We start from the raw sequence: 18,376 nt of genomic DNA, 5'->3' as shown, positions 1-18,376 counted from the left end.
CCGGCTGAATCCATCTTTTTATTCACAATAGACAGAAGAGGGCAATGTTAAAGTTATTTCAGAGTCTTATCTCACACAAATCCTGAACGTGTTGCAGATGCCTAAACTCACAAATAATTGCTGCAAGCAAAACATTGTTCCACCACATTATATCATCCAAATGTCTAGATCTCACTTGATATTATTCAGTAATTCAACACATGATAGAGCAAGCAAAATAAGGTAAGCAAAAAAGTTTGTTTGTTTGCTTTCTAGATAGGAGTCTTTTTTGTCCTCATCTTTCCCCAGAAGGTCTTTAATAATAAATGGTTTTAGAGGGGCTTGTAGGAAGAGAAGAAGGAGCAAATATTTTCCCTTCAGAGCTCAGGTTTAAGAGAAGAAAGTAAATAATTAAGAAGTGTGGTGGTTGGAAATGCTCATAACTCTTCCACCATTTAATCTTTGACTTGTAGGCAGAAGTACATAATTGGCCTCAGTAACCCACAGGAGTGCTGACCACTTGCAGAATCCCAGTCCAGCTAATGGAAAAAAGTCATTCATCTGCCCAGTACCAAGACAAAACTTAGGCTATTTTCACAGATGATATTTAAATCAGTTTTTGTACTTCCTCACATAATATGGATGTGCAATGGACAGAATGCAGATTCAATTTGATACACCTTGATTGAGCAGATGCTCAACCACTGAGTTACAGCCCTTCCACAGTACATTTATATAAACATCATCACATTCTGTCTTGAACACCACCTAGAAATTCATTCATTTCTTGTGCTTTAGATAGACAAACACATGAACAAAGAAAAGACCTATGTTTTTTCTTAGCTTTTCATATTGTTATGATTTGAGACACTTAGCTCTATTTCTCAATGCCATCTCACTAAGGAGGCTATGCAGGCCTGGACCAGGACCTGGATACAGTGGTGAGCTGGATTAGAGTGAATAAAAAGTAAGTTTGAATTCCAGCAAGTGCTGTGGTTGAGTGGTTCCTATATCTGAAAAATGGACCTGTTTACTAGAGGCCCAGCTGACCCCTGTGGCTAGGAGCACCTTCCCGGAGTCTCATCAGGTGTGACAGCAGTAGCCATTCCTGGAGCTTGATAGCTTGACCACAGTAGTTTGGGCATTGGTAACTTCAAGACTGGATTACTGCAGTGCAATCTGTGTGGGGCTTTCCTTGCAATTTGTCCGGAATCTGCAGTTACTACAGAATGTTGCAGTTTGGTTGCTGACCCAAATGAGATTCTGCAGCATAGTACACCTCTGCTCAAACTTCTCCACTAGCTGCCAGTTTGCCGCTGGCCCACATCCAAGGTCTCCAAGTATATGCAGCCCTTAACAGCTTGGAACTTGTTTAGTTGAGGGATTGCCTTGCCCCCTACATGCCTACTGAACCACTTTGATCTGCAGAACTTACACTCTTGCAAGTACTAGTTACAGATAGGTAGCCGTGTTGGTCTGAAGTAGTTGAAACAAAAATTAAAAAAAAATTCCTTCCAGTAGCACCTTAGAGACCAACTAAGTTTGTCATAGGTATGAGCTTTTGTGTGCATGCACACTTCTTCAGATACACTGAAACAGAAGTCACCAGACCCTTATGTACAGTCAGAGGGTGGGGAGTGGTATTACTCAGAAGGGTGGTGGGAATGGGTGACTGGCGGATAGGAGTGGTAAACCTGTTGACGACTGTAAACGACTGCAATTGGTATTGCAGGAAAAAGCAAGGAGTGAAATGGCTAAAGAAAGCTTTATCATGTATAATGAGATAAGAATCCAATGTCCTTATTCAGACCAGGTCTCTCCATGGTTTTAAGCTTGGTAATGAGTTGCAATTCAGCAACTTCTCTTTCCAGTCTGTTTCTGAAATTTTTCTGTAATAAGACATCTACTTTGAGATCTTGTATAGAATGTCCTGGGATATTGAAGTGTTCTCCTACTGGTTTCTCTGTCTTGTGATTCCTGATGTCAGATCTATGTCCATTTATCCTTTGGCGTAGGGTTTGGCCTGTTTGTCCAATATAGAGAGCTGAAGGGCACTGTTGGCATTTGATAGCATACACAATGTTAGAAGATGAGCAATTAAATAGTCCTGAGATGGTATGTTTGATGTTGTTGGGGCCAGTAATGGTGTTGTCTGGGTGCATGTGGCAGCAAAGTTGGCATCTTGCAAGTACCATATGACATTTTCTCTGTATAGGCGTACCTTGGTTTTCAAACAGCTTAGTTCTCAAACGTTTTGGCTCCCAAACGCTGCAAACCCGGAAGTGAGTGTTCCAGTTTGTTGGAAGCCAAACTTCCAATGGGCTTCTGTGGCTTCCGATTGGCTGCAGGAGTTTCCTGCAGCCAATCAGAGACCACACTTTGGTTTCCGAATGTTTTGGAAGTTGAACAGAATCCGTTCGACTTCCAAGGTACAATTGTATCCACAAGGATTTGGGCTTTCTGTGTAGCACCGCTTGTGCTCTTCTAAAGAAGAAACAAATGTAAATACTAATTAATCAGCTTAAGAATTGCATCACTCAGTTTGTCAAGTTCTATGTAAGGAGCTTGAAACATACACAATGGTGGGAGAGGTTTTCAATGCCATCTGATCTTTATCTGATAACTGGAAACATTCTGTTTGTGTCAAGCATTTTTGCATAATGCCATGTGCCAACCTTTTCATTACATTTGAACTGTGTGTTTCTTGTTTGTTTGCTATCAAGCATATGGCAGCTTCCCACCATCCCAGTTGGGCATTGTAGCACCCAACTGCAAGTCCATAAAATGTCCTTGGAAAAGGCAGAGCCCTTTGCAACAGAAGATTGCCATGCCAAAAGAACTAAGAGCACTGCTGTGCCATATGACAGGATACTAATGTCAACATAAATTAATATCAAGAAGGCAAAAATAGTTATAACAAAGATATAGTGCTAGAAAAGTTGTGCCTTACAGAATTTGAAATGAAACTTGTTAAGATACCATGACTCCATTTAGACAAAGAATGCAGAACCAGAGCTCCTTCAACTGTTGTTGGACTCTGAGTTTTCATTGGCCCCAGCCAGTGTAGCCAGTGGTCAGGATGTTGGATTGGCAGTCCAATAAGATCTGGAAGGCCACAGGTTCTACATTTCTGATTCAGGCCTGTTCCAAAAAGCTTAAAGAAAGATCAGGGAATGGTGTTTACTGATGTGTTTACATTTTTATTTGTACTGTAGTATTGTCTTTTTAAGTTGTCTACCACATATACATTTATGGCTTTGCTTTAAATGGCATGGGACTAAGGTAACTGAAGGCTTGCCTCAGTCTGTTTGTTACCTGCATTTCTAAATTCATTGGGCAAAACACAGCTTTGAATGCTCCTGCCTTTCTGATGTTAGGCATTTGGCTAAAAGAAACAGGGCTTTCTCATTGCCGGTGTCTACTTTGAAGGACGTTCTGCCAAAGGACACCTGCCAGGCACATTCACTTTTCAAAGACACAGTGCTTTTTTTCTGGAAAAAAAAGGTGCAGGAACTCATCACAAACAGACCTTTGTATTAGGAGTAGAGGTGACTCCCCATTTGTGTGTGCAGAGTTTCTGGTTTGGGCCCCTGCGGGCCTATGCAAAATTGCATATAATGGGGAGCACCCTGGAGAGTCCTAGTGGATCAAAGAGGAGACCCACCCCAGAGCATAGCTGTCCAAGTCTCCCGTTTTTCGCAGGAAACCCCTGGATTTAAATCCATTTCCCGCTGGTCTCCCAAATTGAAAAATATCCTGTAAATCCCCCGGATTTGCAGCTTCTGCCGGCACTGGCGGTCATGTCCCGGCTTCCGGCTGGCTGCTCGCTCACTTGGCTTCGGAAATCGCTTTTGCACATGCCTGAGCATGCGCAGAAGCGATTTCTGGTGCCCAGATATGCGGACACGGGCAGCCCGGCACCAGAAGTTGCTTCTGTGCCTGTCTGGACATGTGCAGAAGCAACTTCCGGTGCCGCGCTGCCGCTGATCCCTTATTTTCCTATCCGGAAGTTGACGCCTATGCCCAAAGAGGGTGGCTTGCAGAGCTGATGTACAAGGAGGCTTCTTCCCTGTGCCTTAGCTCTGACAGTCCATGGAACAGCCTTGCCTCTTTGGCTTGCGCACAAGCAAGACAGACAGGGCGGCTTGCAGAGCTCATGCGTTGGGCTTCTTACTGTGCATTAGCTGTTAGCCGGGAAGCTGAAGAGCCCTGCTGTGCCTCCAGGTCACAAGGAGACCTACTCCGGAGCCCATAGAGGATGTCTCCTTCATGTTCTGAGGAGGGTCTCCATGTGAGCCAGAGGGGTGACGTGAGAGTTGCTGGAACTGTGTTCCGGCATGTTCCAGTTCAAAAAAGCCCTGCAAAGACTGATAAAGACTTTTCCCTCTTGTAGGAAACCAACCAGAACCATAAATGATGGTAAGGTAAAGGTAATTGTACCCCTACCATGAATGATTGTAGACCCTCTTAATAGAATTCCTGCCCTTTCACAGGTTGTGAAGCCCAAAGATCTATGTCTTTATCAAGTAATAATATGACTGTGAAAAAACAAAGAATAAATGCTTCCTATGGTGACCTTACTCGCTTGTGTGACTTGTCATATTCAGAGTGTGCCATGCTACACATACATCCCTCCCCAAACACTCTATAATATGTATCTAAATAGTATTTAGATTTTAATATTTAATAGGTTTATATTGATTTTATTATAGATGCTTTACATAATCATGATTTTAAACCCTGTAAATAAAACTGTGCAATAGGGAAACTAGAAATTTGAAGTATGAAATTTATGGATTCCATGCTTCCTTGTCAAAGGTTCCATCATTAACCTAAAAGTGGATGAATTGAATAGTTTTTTTCTGTTGAGACTAGATATAGATTAATATGCTAGTCAACTATAAATTCAGAGAACAGGGCAGCATGAGAAAGTTTATAATTTTGGGTGATTGCCAACAATAGATTTTGCTTGCTATCCTTCAGTGGTTGTATTTATCAAGTGAATGCATTATCCTCACATGTGATTCCATATATTACCAGTACGTGTAGAGAAAAACTTAGCTCCTTCGTGAGTGGAATGCATGATATTCATGCACTGGTCATCTGCCAGACTGTTTCGTGCTACTCAATCCTGTTATTAAACTGAAACTTGGGAGTGATTTAAGAGCATATGATTGTCTCTTGAAATAATTGTGCATATAAAGGGTACAGAAAATATTTGCTACAGTGAAACTGCTTTTGAGAACTTTAAATTGCAACTGAATACTAAGGGTGCAAATGGCAGCACATAGACCCACCGCATAGAAGCCAGTAAAGTCTACACTGCCAGTATTATGGCCAAGCCATTCACTCTAAGCAGAGAACCCCCTCCAGAAGCAATCAGAATGACCAAAATGTGTTTCAGAGATTTCAAGCTAAAGTCTTTCTTTTCAAAATAGTTTTTCACCCATGATTTCTCCATCTTGACTTTATTTCTGTTAAATAAATCATGACACAGTGTAATATACCATGTGTTGTTATGTACCTGGGGTTGTATTCACCTAATTTTAAGACCAGCTAAGGAACAAATGATTGCTATTATGTCCTGATATGTAAAACCACAGAATTCAAAGAGGGTGCACTTTCTTTTTCCCATGACTGTATTTGTTATTTTATAGAAACATATGGCATGCAGAAGGTCCCATGTTCAACACCTGACATATCCAGGTAGGGCTGGGAATAGAAACACACACACACACACCCAAAAAACCCCTCCTGTCTAAAACCCTGGAGAGTTGTTACCAACTAACCAGTAGTCTCAGCCTTGTGAAGGCATTTTACATCCTTACCCTCATACTCCACTATACATATTATATTGTTATGGTTACTGCACTGGAAATCCTATATTTGAAAAGAAAATCCCATTAACTTTCCTGCTTTTGCCTCTCACTCTCCTGTTAGTCTTATGAGAGCTCCTCAGCAAGTTCGACTTTCATGTTTCCCTGTCACAATGTTTCAGTTGCAATACTTTATGTCAGCCTTCAGTATGTCACTGTGCGCCATTTCCTTACAACCTCTCAATAAAGTTATGGCATCTGTTCACCTGAACATTTACCCTCCCACTCACGCCTCCTTCCACCTACCTACTGAAAAAAATATAAAAAGAATAATTCACAGGAATATTTTTCAAAATATAAAAATAATGTACTCACTGAATCTGGCTGTGACAAACACAAGCTTAATCAGTAATTTTTGCAAATAATTACGGTACCCTTTTAATGGATTCAAGAAAAATAATAATACACAAATGGGAAAATGTCCTCAAGAGGCAAAAGAATGATAAATTTAAGCCCTTTTAAAGTTGAAGACATAGTTTTAAAAAATTCAGCATTTTAAAACAATAGGTGGAATTATTTGCATTTTATCTGCCTGCCAATGTTATGCTTCATTCTTAAATGCTGATAGCCTTCCTGAAAGTGTTTCTGGGAATGGAGTTTCAAGATAGCCTTTTTGATTCTCCATGCTGAGTGAGATAAATGTAATTTTTTTACAATTGTCAATTACATCCTAGGTTAGTTGACTTGGCTTTCTTCACTCATATATGTAGCTTAGAGGTGGTAAGGGGAATAGAAATGGTGCAATCATGATTTCTGTTACAACTGTAAAAACTGTATTTTCCTTAAATGAATATATTTTACTATTCAAATATATATATACATTTCAGTAAAAATATAAAGGACATGGGAGATTTAATTTCCTTTTATACTTTTTTTTAGATTTTAAAAAGCTGGGTAAAAAAAAAACTACTTAACTTGGCCCCAATAAGAATGCTATTTCAGTGCCAGTCTTACTTCCTTTTGGAGGGTATTCCAAAGCCAGGGTTCCCCTGCTAAGAAAGACCCATCCTACATGGGTAAATACAAGGCACGCAGGTGGCGCTGTGGTCTAAACCGCAGAACCTAGGGCTTGCCGATCAGAAGTTTGGTGGTTTGAACCCCCATGACAGGGTGAGCTCCCATTGTTCAGTCCCAGCTCTTGCCCACCTAGCAGTTCGAAAGCACATCAAAGTGCAAGTAGATAAATAGGTACCGCTCCGGCGGGAAGGTAAACAGCGTTTTCGTGCGCTGCTCTGGTTTCGGCAGAAGCGGCTTAGTTATGCTGGCCACATGACCCGGAAGCTGTCTGCGGACAAACAGACCTCGGCCAGTAAAGCAAGATGAGTGCTGCAACCTCAGAGTCGTCCGCGACTGGACTTAATGGTCAGGGGTCCCTTTACCTTTACCTTACATGGGTAAATACATAAAGCATCTCTCTTACAGACAGAACTCAGATAAGGGTCTCATTGGAGACCTTAATGTACAGGCAGCTTGATATATGCAAAAAGGTGCTTCAATACATATTTGGGTCCTAAGCAATTGAGGTCTTTAAAGGTAAGCACAAGCATTTTTAATTAAGTTTGGAAACAAATTCATCATGAAGATGAATCTATACATGTCCCCCTTTTCTGTCTGATGTAGAATTGTTTTTGTTTACACATGTAAACTTCTTAAAAGAAAATGTAGTGGAGGGAAATGCTTAATCACTGTGGTACTTGCAAATCTAAACCAGACAGTTCATTTGATAGTTTAACCTTTCCAGTGCAAATTATTGTTTGAAATATGCCATTTAGCCTTCTGTAAAAGTGTTTGTTTGTTTTTTACTTGCCTGAGTGACAAACACGTGTCACATATTGTATTTTATCCTGGGGTTACAACACAATGTCTGCATAAACAGATGTATTTTATATCAACATCATAAATAATAGAATTCAGATACTAATTAAAATATTACAGCAGGAGAATCTAATATTTCACTCACACTACCCTGCTTAATGTGTAAGTATAACAATAGTGTAAATGAGATTTCAATTCAAGGAATCTACTTGAGGTCATAAAAATATTACAGGGAATGGGGAGGGGAGTGGCTGAACTCTGCTAAATTAGATCCTATTACCCTGCACTAATTAAAACTAAAGTTTCTAGCATGAAAGAGGTCCGAGTGACAGTATTTTAATAAGCAATGGTTGGTTTGTGTTACATAATAGTTACAGCATACAATTTTTCTGTGCTAACCTTATCATACTTACTAAATGCTTGTACAGTAGTACACACTTGTAACAGAGCCACATATTATCTTAATAAGAAGTATAAAGCTAGGATTAAATTTCATTCATCTCTTTAGCTAATGCATTTCTAAAATCAAGTTAAATAAGCTGTTGGCTGAGCACACAGGTCACGTTAATAAGTTCTGAGTCCAAGATTGAAGGAGGAGAATCTCTTGATTCCTTTATGGCCATTTGAAGATTATATAAAGGGCTGTATAACCATAATTTGCTTTTCTCTTTAAACAAGGAATGTTTATGAGTAAATATAGTCTCAGCTATAGAAATTATAGTATTTGGCATTAGTATTAACCCAAATTATCTTCCAAATAGCAGATAAATATAAAAGTCTTTAAAAATATGTATTTCATATTTCTATGTTGCAATATTTTATTGCAAGCAACACAACACAGCTCAGAAAGCAAAAGAATCCTAAATTAAAAATGACATGATTAAAATCATCAATATTCATATGTGGCTTTCAAAGTGAAATTATAGAAATAATAATTTGCTAGCCCACATAGTTCTTTTTCCTCCTTAATATTCAATATTCCCTTATGGATAAATTCTTCCAGGCCCATAGTACCTTCTGCAGGGTGCTAAACTGAATTGATAGTGCACAGTAGAGGTTACAGTTTGACACTGTAAATGCTCCTGCATGCCACTTTTCATTAATGTTCCAAATGTGGATATGTTTGCCAGTGCAAGATTGTAAGATATGTTTAGTGGATAACGGCTGTTCTCTATAAGGTATTACTCCTTTCAGCTGCTTATGATTTGATTACAGTCAAAAAGGCTTTCACAGTAGCCTTAATTATAAATGGAGCATAGTAATCTGAAACCTGACATCACACAAACTGTAATCTTCCTCTGTCAGCATCAATTTAAAGGCATTCTCCTTCCTTCCTACAGTTCTCATCTCTCTCCCCCCCCCCATGTATTTTAAATGCTGATTTGGTTTTTCTGCTTATCCTTTTTTTCTTTTTGGGGTGTGTCCTACAATAATCCTTGTTTTCGTTAGAAGATAGGGCAACACACAAAAAAGTACTATTTTCCTTAGGTGGACATTATTCTTCCAGAATTGTCCACCATTCATTAAGTGTGTGAACTGTTCTGTCAATATTTATGATGTTAGCACAAGCCCTTGATTGAGTATTCAATTAGGGGGCATGGAATTTTGTAAATATTAATAGCTCATAAAATAACAAAGGTTTTCCATCTTTGGTACCAGTCCTGCTCCATGTCTACCCAAATAATTTTCCCCCAGGATGATCTTACAACAAAGCTAAAAGGAAGAGAAGAAATCAATGACAGGCTCTCTTTTCTATTTATGTCACCCTTTCACATTCAGCATTGTGGTTAGAGCAGCTTTAAGAATGAGTTGAGTATTTAATGGAATAGCAACAATAGTTGATGTCAATTGGAAATGAAAAGGACTAGCATAAAATTTAATCTATATTATCCCAGAAATTGGTCAGAACATGCCCCAACCTCATTTTAGCTTGGAAGGATAGACCTGTAATAGTGTGATATATAGTTCTCCAGACATAATAGATAGAGGGTAGTCTTTCTCTGTGTTGTGGAGGATTGCTGAGAGATTGCAAAGAAGAACAAAATAAAACATCTTATAAAATAGAGAGAGCTCTGGAAATGATGGAGCATTGCTGGAGGAGGGGGGAAGTAGTACTCCAGGTATTCACAGTATTTTTAAAATCCCTACAGAAGTGCTGTCATGCTTGTATAATATGACTAGCGATGTAGTAGAGTTGTCCTCAAGTTTCCTGTTTGAACAAACACTGTTGATTACTGAAATAACACTAAATTATTTTAATATAAAATGCAATTAAGATCTAGGGCCTCTAAGAACAGTCAACCATCTTATCAATATCTCTGGGAGACAGATGGCCCTCCTACAATTATTAACTGTTCACTCTCCCAGTAGAGTTGCATGCACTTTACTCCAAGGAGGTACTTGGTGTTTGTTGCTTCAGATTTTACAGTCACCACCCAATTGGTACCCAGCTGCTTGCGTGACCACATTTTCACACAGTTTTCTCTACCACAATGGTATTGCTGGTGGTGGTAGTATAATTTCCCAGTGTCAATGTATTGCACTTTGAGCACTGAGGAAGCTTACCATTTTCATAAAAAGACACCCTTGGCAGAAGACATCTGGATTCCCCACAGTGACTGAGTAACTGTTGCATTTTAAACCCTCAAAAGGAACACCATTTTGGTTGTGTTATGGCCTATCAGCCCTCGTCTGGGCAGCCAGACAGAAGCACCTCCCCCTGGATCCCTTTAACGGGATACCCCGACTCCTTGGACCAGGGTGGGGTGCTACCAACTCTCTGTCCACCTAGACTGAGGGTCCAACCTAATGCCTTATCCATCACTTGAGGATCCCAAACTACTCACATCTGCAACCCCAATCCCTAATGCCACTGCACACCATCAAGCAACCAAACCTCATTGCCAGCTGACAAAAATGCACCAAATTGGGTCTGTATAGATGCCAGGGTGCCAAATGATCTGGTCCTGAGTGCCAACAACATGTGCTTCTTCACCCTGTTCATTGACTCATGTTCCAGCAGTTCTGACCACAGAATTGTCATTAACTGGGTGCATTGTGTACAATGCCTGCTGCGAATGTGAGGTTGATGCCTTTGTAGTCTACCAGATTATTTTCGCCTAGCTGAATGATCGGGGCATCTGGGAGGCTCACTACTGCAATGCATGAGGTCAGACAAGGCTTCAGGCCTTTCCATGTCATACCCCTTCGACAATGCCATGTAATATGGCCCCATGTGTTCAGACCTTAGCTGCCAAGTACAGTAGTACCTCAACTTACGAACGACTCAACAACCAAATTTTTCGACTTACGAATGGGGGTAATGGGTCTCGACATCCGGAAAAAAACCGTGGCGGTTTTAGATAGGGATTTTTCAATTTACGAATTTTAGATAGGGTTGCTTCGACTTACGAATTTTTCTGTTTTCAATGCATTCCTATGGGAAATCATGTTTCCAATGGCATTTTTCGACTTACGGTTTTTTTTTACTTATGAAGGTGCCTTCGGAACAGATTAAATTCGTAAATTGAGGCACCACTGTATCCCGTTTTTCGTGGGAAACCCCGAGATTTTAATCCATTTCCCGCTGTTCTCCCGAATGGAGAAAAATCCCGGAAATCCCCCGGATTTCCTACCTGCCAGGGAGCCTCTATTTTGGGTGCCGCTTTGCCCATGTCTGGGCACCGGAAATCGGGCAGAGCGGCACCGGAAGTTGCTTCTATGCATTCCCAGCGGCCATCTTGGTGGCGGCCACATGGCTGCAGCCATCACCAAGATGGCCGCCAGGCATGCGTAGAAGCGACGTCCGGTGCCACTTTGCCTGATTTCCGGTGCCCAAACATGGGCAAAGCGGCCCCGGAAGTTGCTTCTACATAACTTCCGGAGCCACGCCACTGCTGATCCCGCATTTTTCAGTGGGAGACTTGGCAGGTATGGTTCAGACTAAGGTGTTGGCCCAATGGTGCTTGTGTACATCCATATCCAATACACAATGGTGTGATCACAGATCCACACAATCAACAGGAAGCTTTTTTAGCTCCAGTCATGCTGTTTCTCACCTTCTCCATTTTATCAGGAATGGGTGTTTGGGTCATGGAATAAACAAAAGAAATAAGTTATAGGGGTATAATTGTATAACAAATGTCTTTAGATCTAGAAAACAATGAAATTTTAAATGATTAAAGTAACAAACATTTGCCAAATTTTGGGCTCCCACAGAGCATCATATTATGACAGACACTACATTTGAGTGGGAAAACAAGCTAGGAAAGCTGCAGTCAACCATTTTGTGCAAACCAGGAACTGTGGATAATGGCCTGCAAACACACAGGAAGTGAAAGCCAACTTTAAATCATGGTTTCATATCTTAGCTTGTTTAGAAACCATTAACCATAGTTTCCTGATTCACACCTAACAGGAAGCTATACAGTACCTAACTGCAGCATCGTGGTTTGCTTCTCCACTCACATGAAGTGAGTAGCAAAGTAAGAGCTCATGCATATCCTGATTTATTAAGCCAAATTTGATCATGTCAATGTGTCCATTGTAACACTGGAAGAAAATTATATACTACGTGTGGACCGTGTCTCAGAACATTAGCAATGACAACCATGACAGAGCAGGCAGCCAAAGCCTATTTAAACTAGAGGGAGATTATTTATATGCCTTGCTGCTCACCTCCTACTGCTTAACTTCCTACTTGGCCTAAAATGCCAAGAGATAGCTTTGGCTTTAACACAAGCATCATGGGAATTGTAGTCATCTGCTGATTATCAGTGCCCACAGCTGCCCTCTATAGGCCTACAACCTCCTGTTTCACTGGGAACAGTGTCCAAGGCAAAGAGAAGGCCGGGAGAAAAGAACAGCGTTCCTTATTAACTTGAAGAGGAACACAACATAATGCTAAATAAGAAACAGGTATTTCAGCTGACAAACCTAAGCCTAAACATTATGTTGGACTGAGGAAAATACCCCGAGTCTGATTACAGGCCTACTCATTCACCTGCATTCTCCTCAAGACTTCACAGCAGCTCCATATCACATTCAAGTCGGGGGATTTCTGCCAGTACTTACCTTGAGGACTAGTGAGAGAGGGGATTGAAGAAGCTTAAGCTTTATTCCTTACCTCCAGCCTGAAGATGCAGGTACTTTTATATACTGTATATATACTGTATATAAATGGGACATCAGTTATTATTTGAATTATGTAATTGGTGGTGTTGGGTTAGAGCTATGCTACCCCTGTTTTGTAGTGATTAGTCAGCATGCACAATCACAATAAACTACAATAAGTGTTTGAAAGACCCTTTATAAATGAGATGTTCAAACTCTCAGATTAAACCATTCCTTAAACTAATGCTTAGTATCACAGTAATAATTGGACCCAAATAATTTGGGTCCCAAATAATTTAGACCCAAATATCTGAAGGAACGTATTCCAGGATATCAGAGACAACCCTTGTCACAGGTTAAAACCTGTTTATTTGCTCATGTATTTTAGATGGTGGTGTTTTTAGTTAGTTGAATGCTTTTATTCCTCTTAATTTTATTGTATTGCTGGTTGTGTTTTATATTTGTGTCCCACCCTGAAAAGTATTTTTGGGTATAGGCCAATTTATAATACAGTAATTTAAAATAAGTATATAGAACTGAGATGCTTTAAATTCTGTGCTCACAATGCACTTATGTGCTGTATTTTTAAATTGGTAGAACTGCTTGAAAGGAAATTTGTTAACGTGAAGTAATAAAAAGGCTACTTTACATTTCCATAGCTTCAAAATATTAGGAAAGATACATTTTCTTGAAATAACAAGTGGGGGTTTGATACGAATTTTTTTTAGGAAAGATATCTGAAGATTTATTAGCCTGACAATTTGATGCTACTCTTAGGGACTACACGATTCCTTGACCATTCCCTGACACTCTGAAGTCCTTGTTGTGACATGGGCTACAGGGCCCTGGAAAGTGCATGCTTTGCATAAGTGTGACACCAGGTTTGATGTCTAGCATCTGCCTTTTATTAATTTGGGAAATAATATATTGGTTTGATATTTTTAGCCATCAAATGGCAGGCAGGACCACTATAATGTGATAAGAAAATAAATGATAGCTTTGTTAAGATTTACTTAGTAAAAGACGTGCCCCTTTGTTCTGAAGCCTCCTATAGCAGCTCAGCCCTTTATACTGTGCATTTTCCCCTGCAGCCAGACATTTCTATTCCTTTCTTATTATGGTCTCTATGCACTTCTGTATCTCTGGCAGAACTGAAGGACATGTTCTTCAGTGAGGTGGTGGTTGTTTTTTGATTCCCTGGTGGGCAAGGTTTAAGCACTGTAAATCTCCCAACCATGCCTCTCTCATTAAATATCATTGCTTACAGCCTTTTATCCCATTGTAGAAATTGCCCTGTGAGAACTGGCAATAATGAGGATGGGGATAGATCAGTCAACATGTGTCCTAGATATCTTGTCTACATTTTGCGCTGTCATTCATGTTTCATCACAAATTCCACAGTGACAAGCTAAAAGGTTAGCATTTAAAATGGTGATTAATGTAGTTGTGTTTGAAATTAGATCCACTGCAAATAATATGAACATAGATCTTATAAGTTGTTTCCAGTGCCTTTCTAAACTGGGGAACAAAGTGTGTTGCACATGTTCTTGGGTTAAAAGCTCAATGAGCATATGCTGGGGTTAATTATAATTCTTCCTATTTGAGATTACTAGGTAGGTGAGAGGGAAAAGGTTAGGAAACAGAACCACAGCTGACATTTATAAGCTTATCTTAATTAATATATCTTCTGTCCGGTGCTTGAAATTACTTCCTCATTTGCATGTGTCTGCATTAAAGCTATGTAGAGGTCTGTGAGCAATAAGCGTATCTGTACTTTTATACTATAGCAGCAATACTTCCTTGTTAAATAAAATTATTTCATTTCTCAAAACTGAATATAAGGCATAAAATAAACAAGACACTTTGACTGTGGTATAAAAAAGCAAGAGAGACTAGCTAAAAATGTGAATGACAGGAATGACAGAAGACTAGAGATCTCAGTAACAGCTGGACTTTATATTTTCAAAAAATGGAGACACCATTGCTTCCTTATATGTACCATAATTCTATGGGTGAGCTGATAACTGCAGTACCTAACAGGGACTAGTTCATTGTTTGTAATCTCCTTCTTAAGACTGCATTTAAATGCAGACCTCATGACTACAATATCCAACCTAATATTTGTACTTTTTTGTTTTTGATTCCTCATCCATCTCATCCCCTGCTTTGTGTACCATTTAACCTGATGAAGAGTTCTGGGAAACTTAAGACTTCCTATTTTGTGATATTTTGGGTGGATCATAATATGCATATAGCCCAGTTGTGGATTTTAATATTGGGTCTTAAGGACCAATGCAGCTGTATTTCCTTTTTATGCAGCTTATTTATTTATTCAACTACTGGAAATATTGGTTAGTGTCATATTGATTCAGGTAAAACTAATTGAGCTAGAAAACTGGATGTTATTGAAAGAATAGGTGACCAGTAGAAAAGCAGACCATAACCCTTTTGATTCTGCCCTAGTGATAGAATTTTAGAGGAAGACAGTGTTCCTTTGACAAAATTACAATACAAGTCCTGCATGTATTCAAAACATATACCCAGCTAGATTAATATATGTATTAACACCAGCAATTAATTATTCGAAGGCATTACATTGCCTGCAACATTTGATACAACTGACAGAATTTAGCATACGGAATTAGCATATTGCAGTGTACTGCTATGGATGACCTATTTCTCTGTATCCTTTGAGAATTAAGATAGAGGAAGCTCTTGCAAGAGAATCCTTGACCTCAGCAGTTAGGCAGCAAGTCGATGGGTAGATGAAATACTGTAATCTCTATCAGGGCAGTGCAAGAGAACAGGGACGTTTGTCAGCATGAAGCAACCTTTAATTTTCTGTTTATATGACATTGACTCAGACTTGGCTCATGTTTGCCAGTATAAAACTTCATAATTACGAAGTGCGCACAAAGCCACATTCATACAAATTACCAAGTTTCCACGAATTTGCTCACCGTGGTTGCCTTGGCAAATGTCCCTTCTGCAAATATCTGTCCCTCCAGTGATAATCTTGAAGCTGAGTGCAACAGGGATGAGTCTCAATTTTTCCTCCTGAGCTATAGACTAGGATGGAGGGCAGGGGGTTGTTCCCATCATCATGCTAGCGTTGAGTGTCTGATGTCAAAGCCAACACATGGGAGGGATAAGCCCAGCCATAATTTCTGCACCACTGCAAAATGAAAATATACATTCAAGTTCCTCTAACCCAGGCATCCCCAAACTGCAGCCCTCCAGATGTTTTGGCCTACAACTCCCATGATCCCTAGCTTACAGGACCAGTGATCGGAGAAGATGGGAATTGTAGTCCAAAACATCTGGAGGGCCGAAGTTTGGGGGTGCCTGCTCTAACCTAGCAAGGCTGAACCATTTAAAGGACACATGTGACTGCACACTTATCATATTAGCTGACCACCTGTTGTGAGGGGATTTTTTTTTTACAGCATAGCAGTGAGCACAATTGTTATATATGATGATCTCTCGATTGGTTCCCATCTAAACAACTATAATTAGAACTGCAAATGCTGCCCGATATGGTATATATCTAGTGCCAAAAAAGTGACATCTGGAACCCACAGTGTGCAAGAACCAATCAAGTTGGATTTTCAAATTCACATTGTTTCTTCTTTTCATGGTAGAGCACCGTGATAGCAGTTCTGGACACACACATGGTATACAGGAAAGTGAATGCTTTGGAAAATTTTGGGGATATTTTAGGGGGTTGCTGTTTAATATTTTCATACATAAACTCAGCAATTGCTGCAACACACAATCTACAATAACTGTAATAAAGTGTTTGTAACAAAGCATTTGCAAGCTGGGTGTAATGGAGGGGGCTGGTATTGCATGGTAGCAATATGGCTTTTTTTCTAGCATGGTTTTTAAAGTGTGGTACCTGTATTTGGAAACCATGATTTTAGTTTTTAGGTATCTTATTTAATCCAACCATAATCCAAACACTAACATTCGCTCAATCTACTTTATAATATGTAAGATGAAGTTATTAAGGACTTTGGTTATACAGTATGTTAAAAGAAGGAAAGCGGGTCTCATGTTGGGTTTCAATCATGAGGTAAGAATGTGTGTATCTACTCGTGTGATAAAATGTGAGAATGCCTCTCCTGGATATTATACTGGAAGCATGAAAACTAGATGCACAAATCTCTGGCAGATCCACTTTCTGCTGACTTGCCATAATGTTGAAAGCTCCTGAGAGTAAAAGGGATGTTTTAAACAGGAACGGTTTTCCTTAAAGATGTAGGCAGGCAGCTGACCCTGAATAAAGTACCCTTCACTTTCAGTTCTGACTGTGAAAAAAACTACTAAAGACTCTTTCTAGCTCTTTTAGCACTGGAATCATCTTTAAAATTCAAATAAATTTTGGAAATAGAATGTGTTCTAAATAAATCAAAAGTCATGAAGCAAATTCTTGTAGAAAATACAGAGAAGAGATAAATAAAACACACATTTCTGCATATTTTCAGTTGAAAAATTATAACTATAAAAGCGCTTCTTTAAGAAAAACAAATACTGTGAGTACGTCTGTGGAATTGAAACCTGGGAGGGAATTGTAGCGTTGTAGTAGACCACATATATTGCATGTAAAATTCCCAGGTTATTTTCCTGAGTTCTTCAGGTAGAATTGGGAAACCTGTTGCCAGCCAGTTTAGAAAATATTAGACTGAAGAAACGACACAAAATATGGCAAGTTTTCTAGAACATGGTTCAGCTTTATTTCCTGCACATGGAATACAACTTCCTATGACACACACACACACACACACACACACACACACACACACACACACAGGAAGCATATAGTTTACAGCTCATGGTTCGTGATGATTGAGCTTAACCATGAAACAATTTCAGATGACACAGTATGCCAAACCTTGGCTTAGCTTAGTGTGCAGTGCAGGAGCAAAAGGACCAGGAAGAAGCAAAGTGTCATCCCAGTAAGCCATAGGTTGATTTACCATATTGTGTGAATGAGGCCATTATAGATCTTTGTCCAAAATACATTCTTAGCCTTCTGAAATTTTACTTTAGTGTTAAACTGCATGTATTTTCAAGGAATAAATGAATAACAGTATATATCTTCTTCAGTGTATATATATTTCTCTTCTTAATTAATTGAACATTATAGTTTCAGAGTAGATAGTGAATGTTAAATTAAGATTCTCACTTAAGGCACTTACCTTATTTATTAATAACCTACAGAATGTTGATGCATTTTTTTGAGAAAAGCATTTAAAAGGAGGGGAAAGGCTTCTGTAGTAGGAAAGGGCCTTACACTTAGTCAAAAATAATTTTAAAACTAAAAAAATCCATGAGGGGTGGTCCAGTAAGTCCCTAATATATGCCTTAGTTGCATAAAACTCTTCATGTGTAGATGGGTAACTTCTGGGGATATGGATAGATCAGGCAAGTTGCATGTGTTCTCAAAAACATGGTAAAAAGCCTTCAAATTATTTCACAAAGTTAAAGAGTAGTTATCATCCAGATCACATAAAGCTAGTTTGTTTTTCTCGTGTCTTAAAGGTAATGGGGGGGGCGCTAAAATTTATATTTGGGTGGCTTGTAAAGGCAAA

At 39.4% G+C, this 18,376-nt stretch overlaps 1 protein-coding gene across 1 annotated transcript in view; it reads left to right on the top strand.

The window, feature by feature from the left end:
• TENM2 (teneurin transmembrane protein 2) overlaps positions 1-18,376 on the top strand; it is a 645,216-nt gene that overhangs the window by 95,452 nt on the left and 531,388 nt on the right. The window lies entirely within an intron of this gene.

The sequence above is a fragment of the Zootoca vivipara genome, chromosome 2 (genome assembly GCF_963506605.1).
Source record: "Zootoca vivipara chromosome 2, rZooViv1.1, whole genome shotgun sequence".
Classification (NCBI taxonomy): Eukaryota; Metazoa; Chordata; class Lepidosauria; order Squamata; family Lacertidae; genus Zootoca; species Zootoca vivipara.
This window is presented reverse-complemented; position numbering and strand designations above follow the sequence as displayed.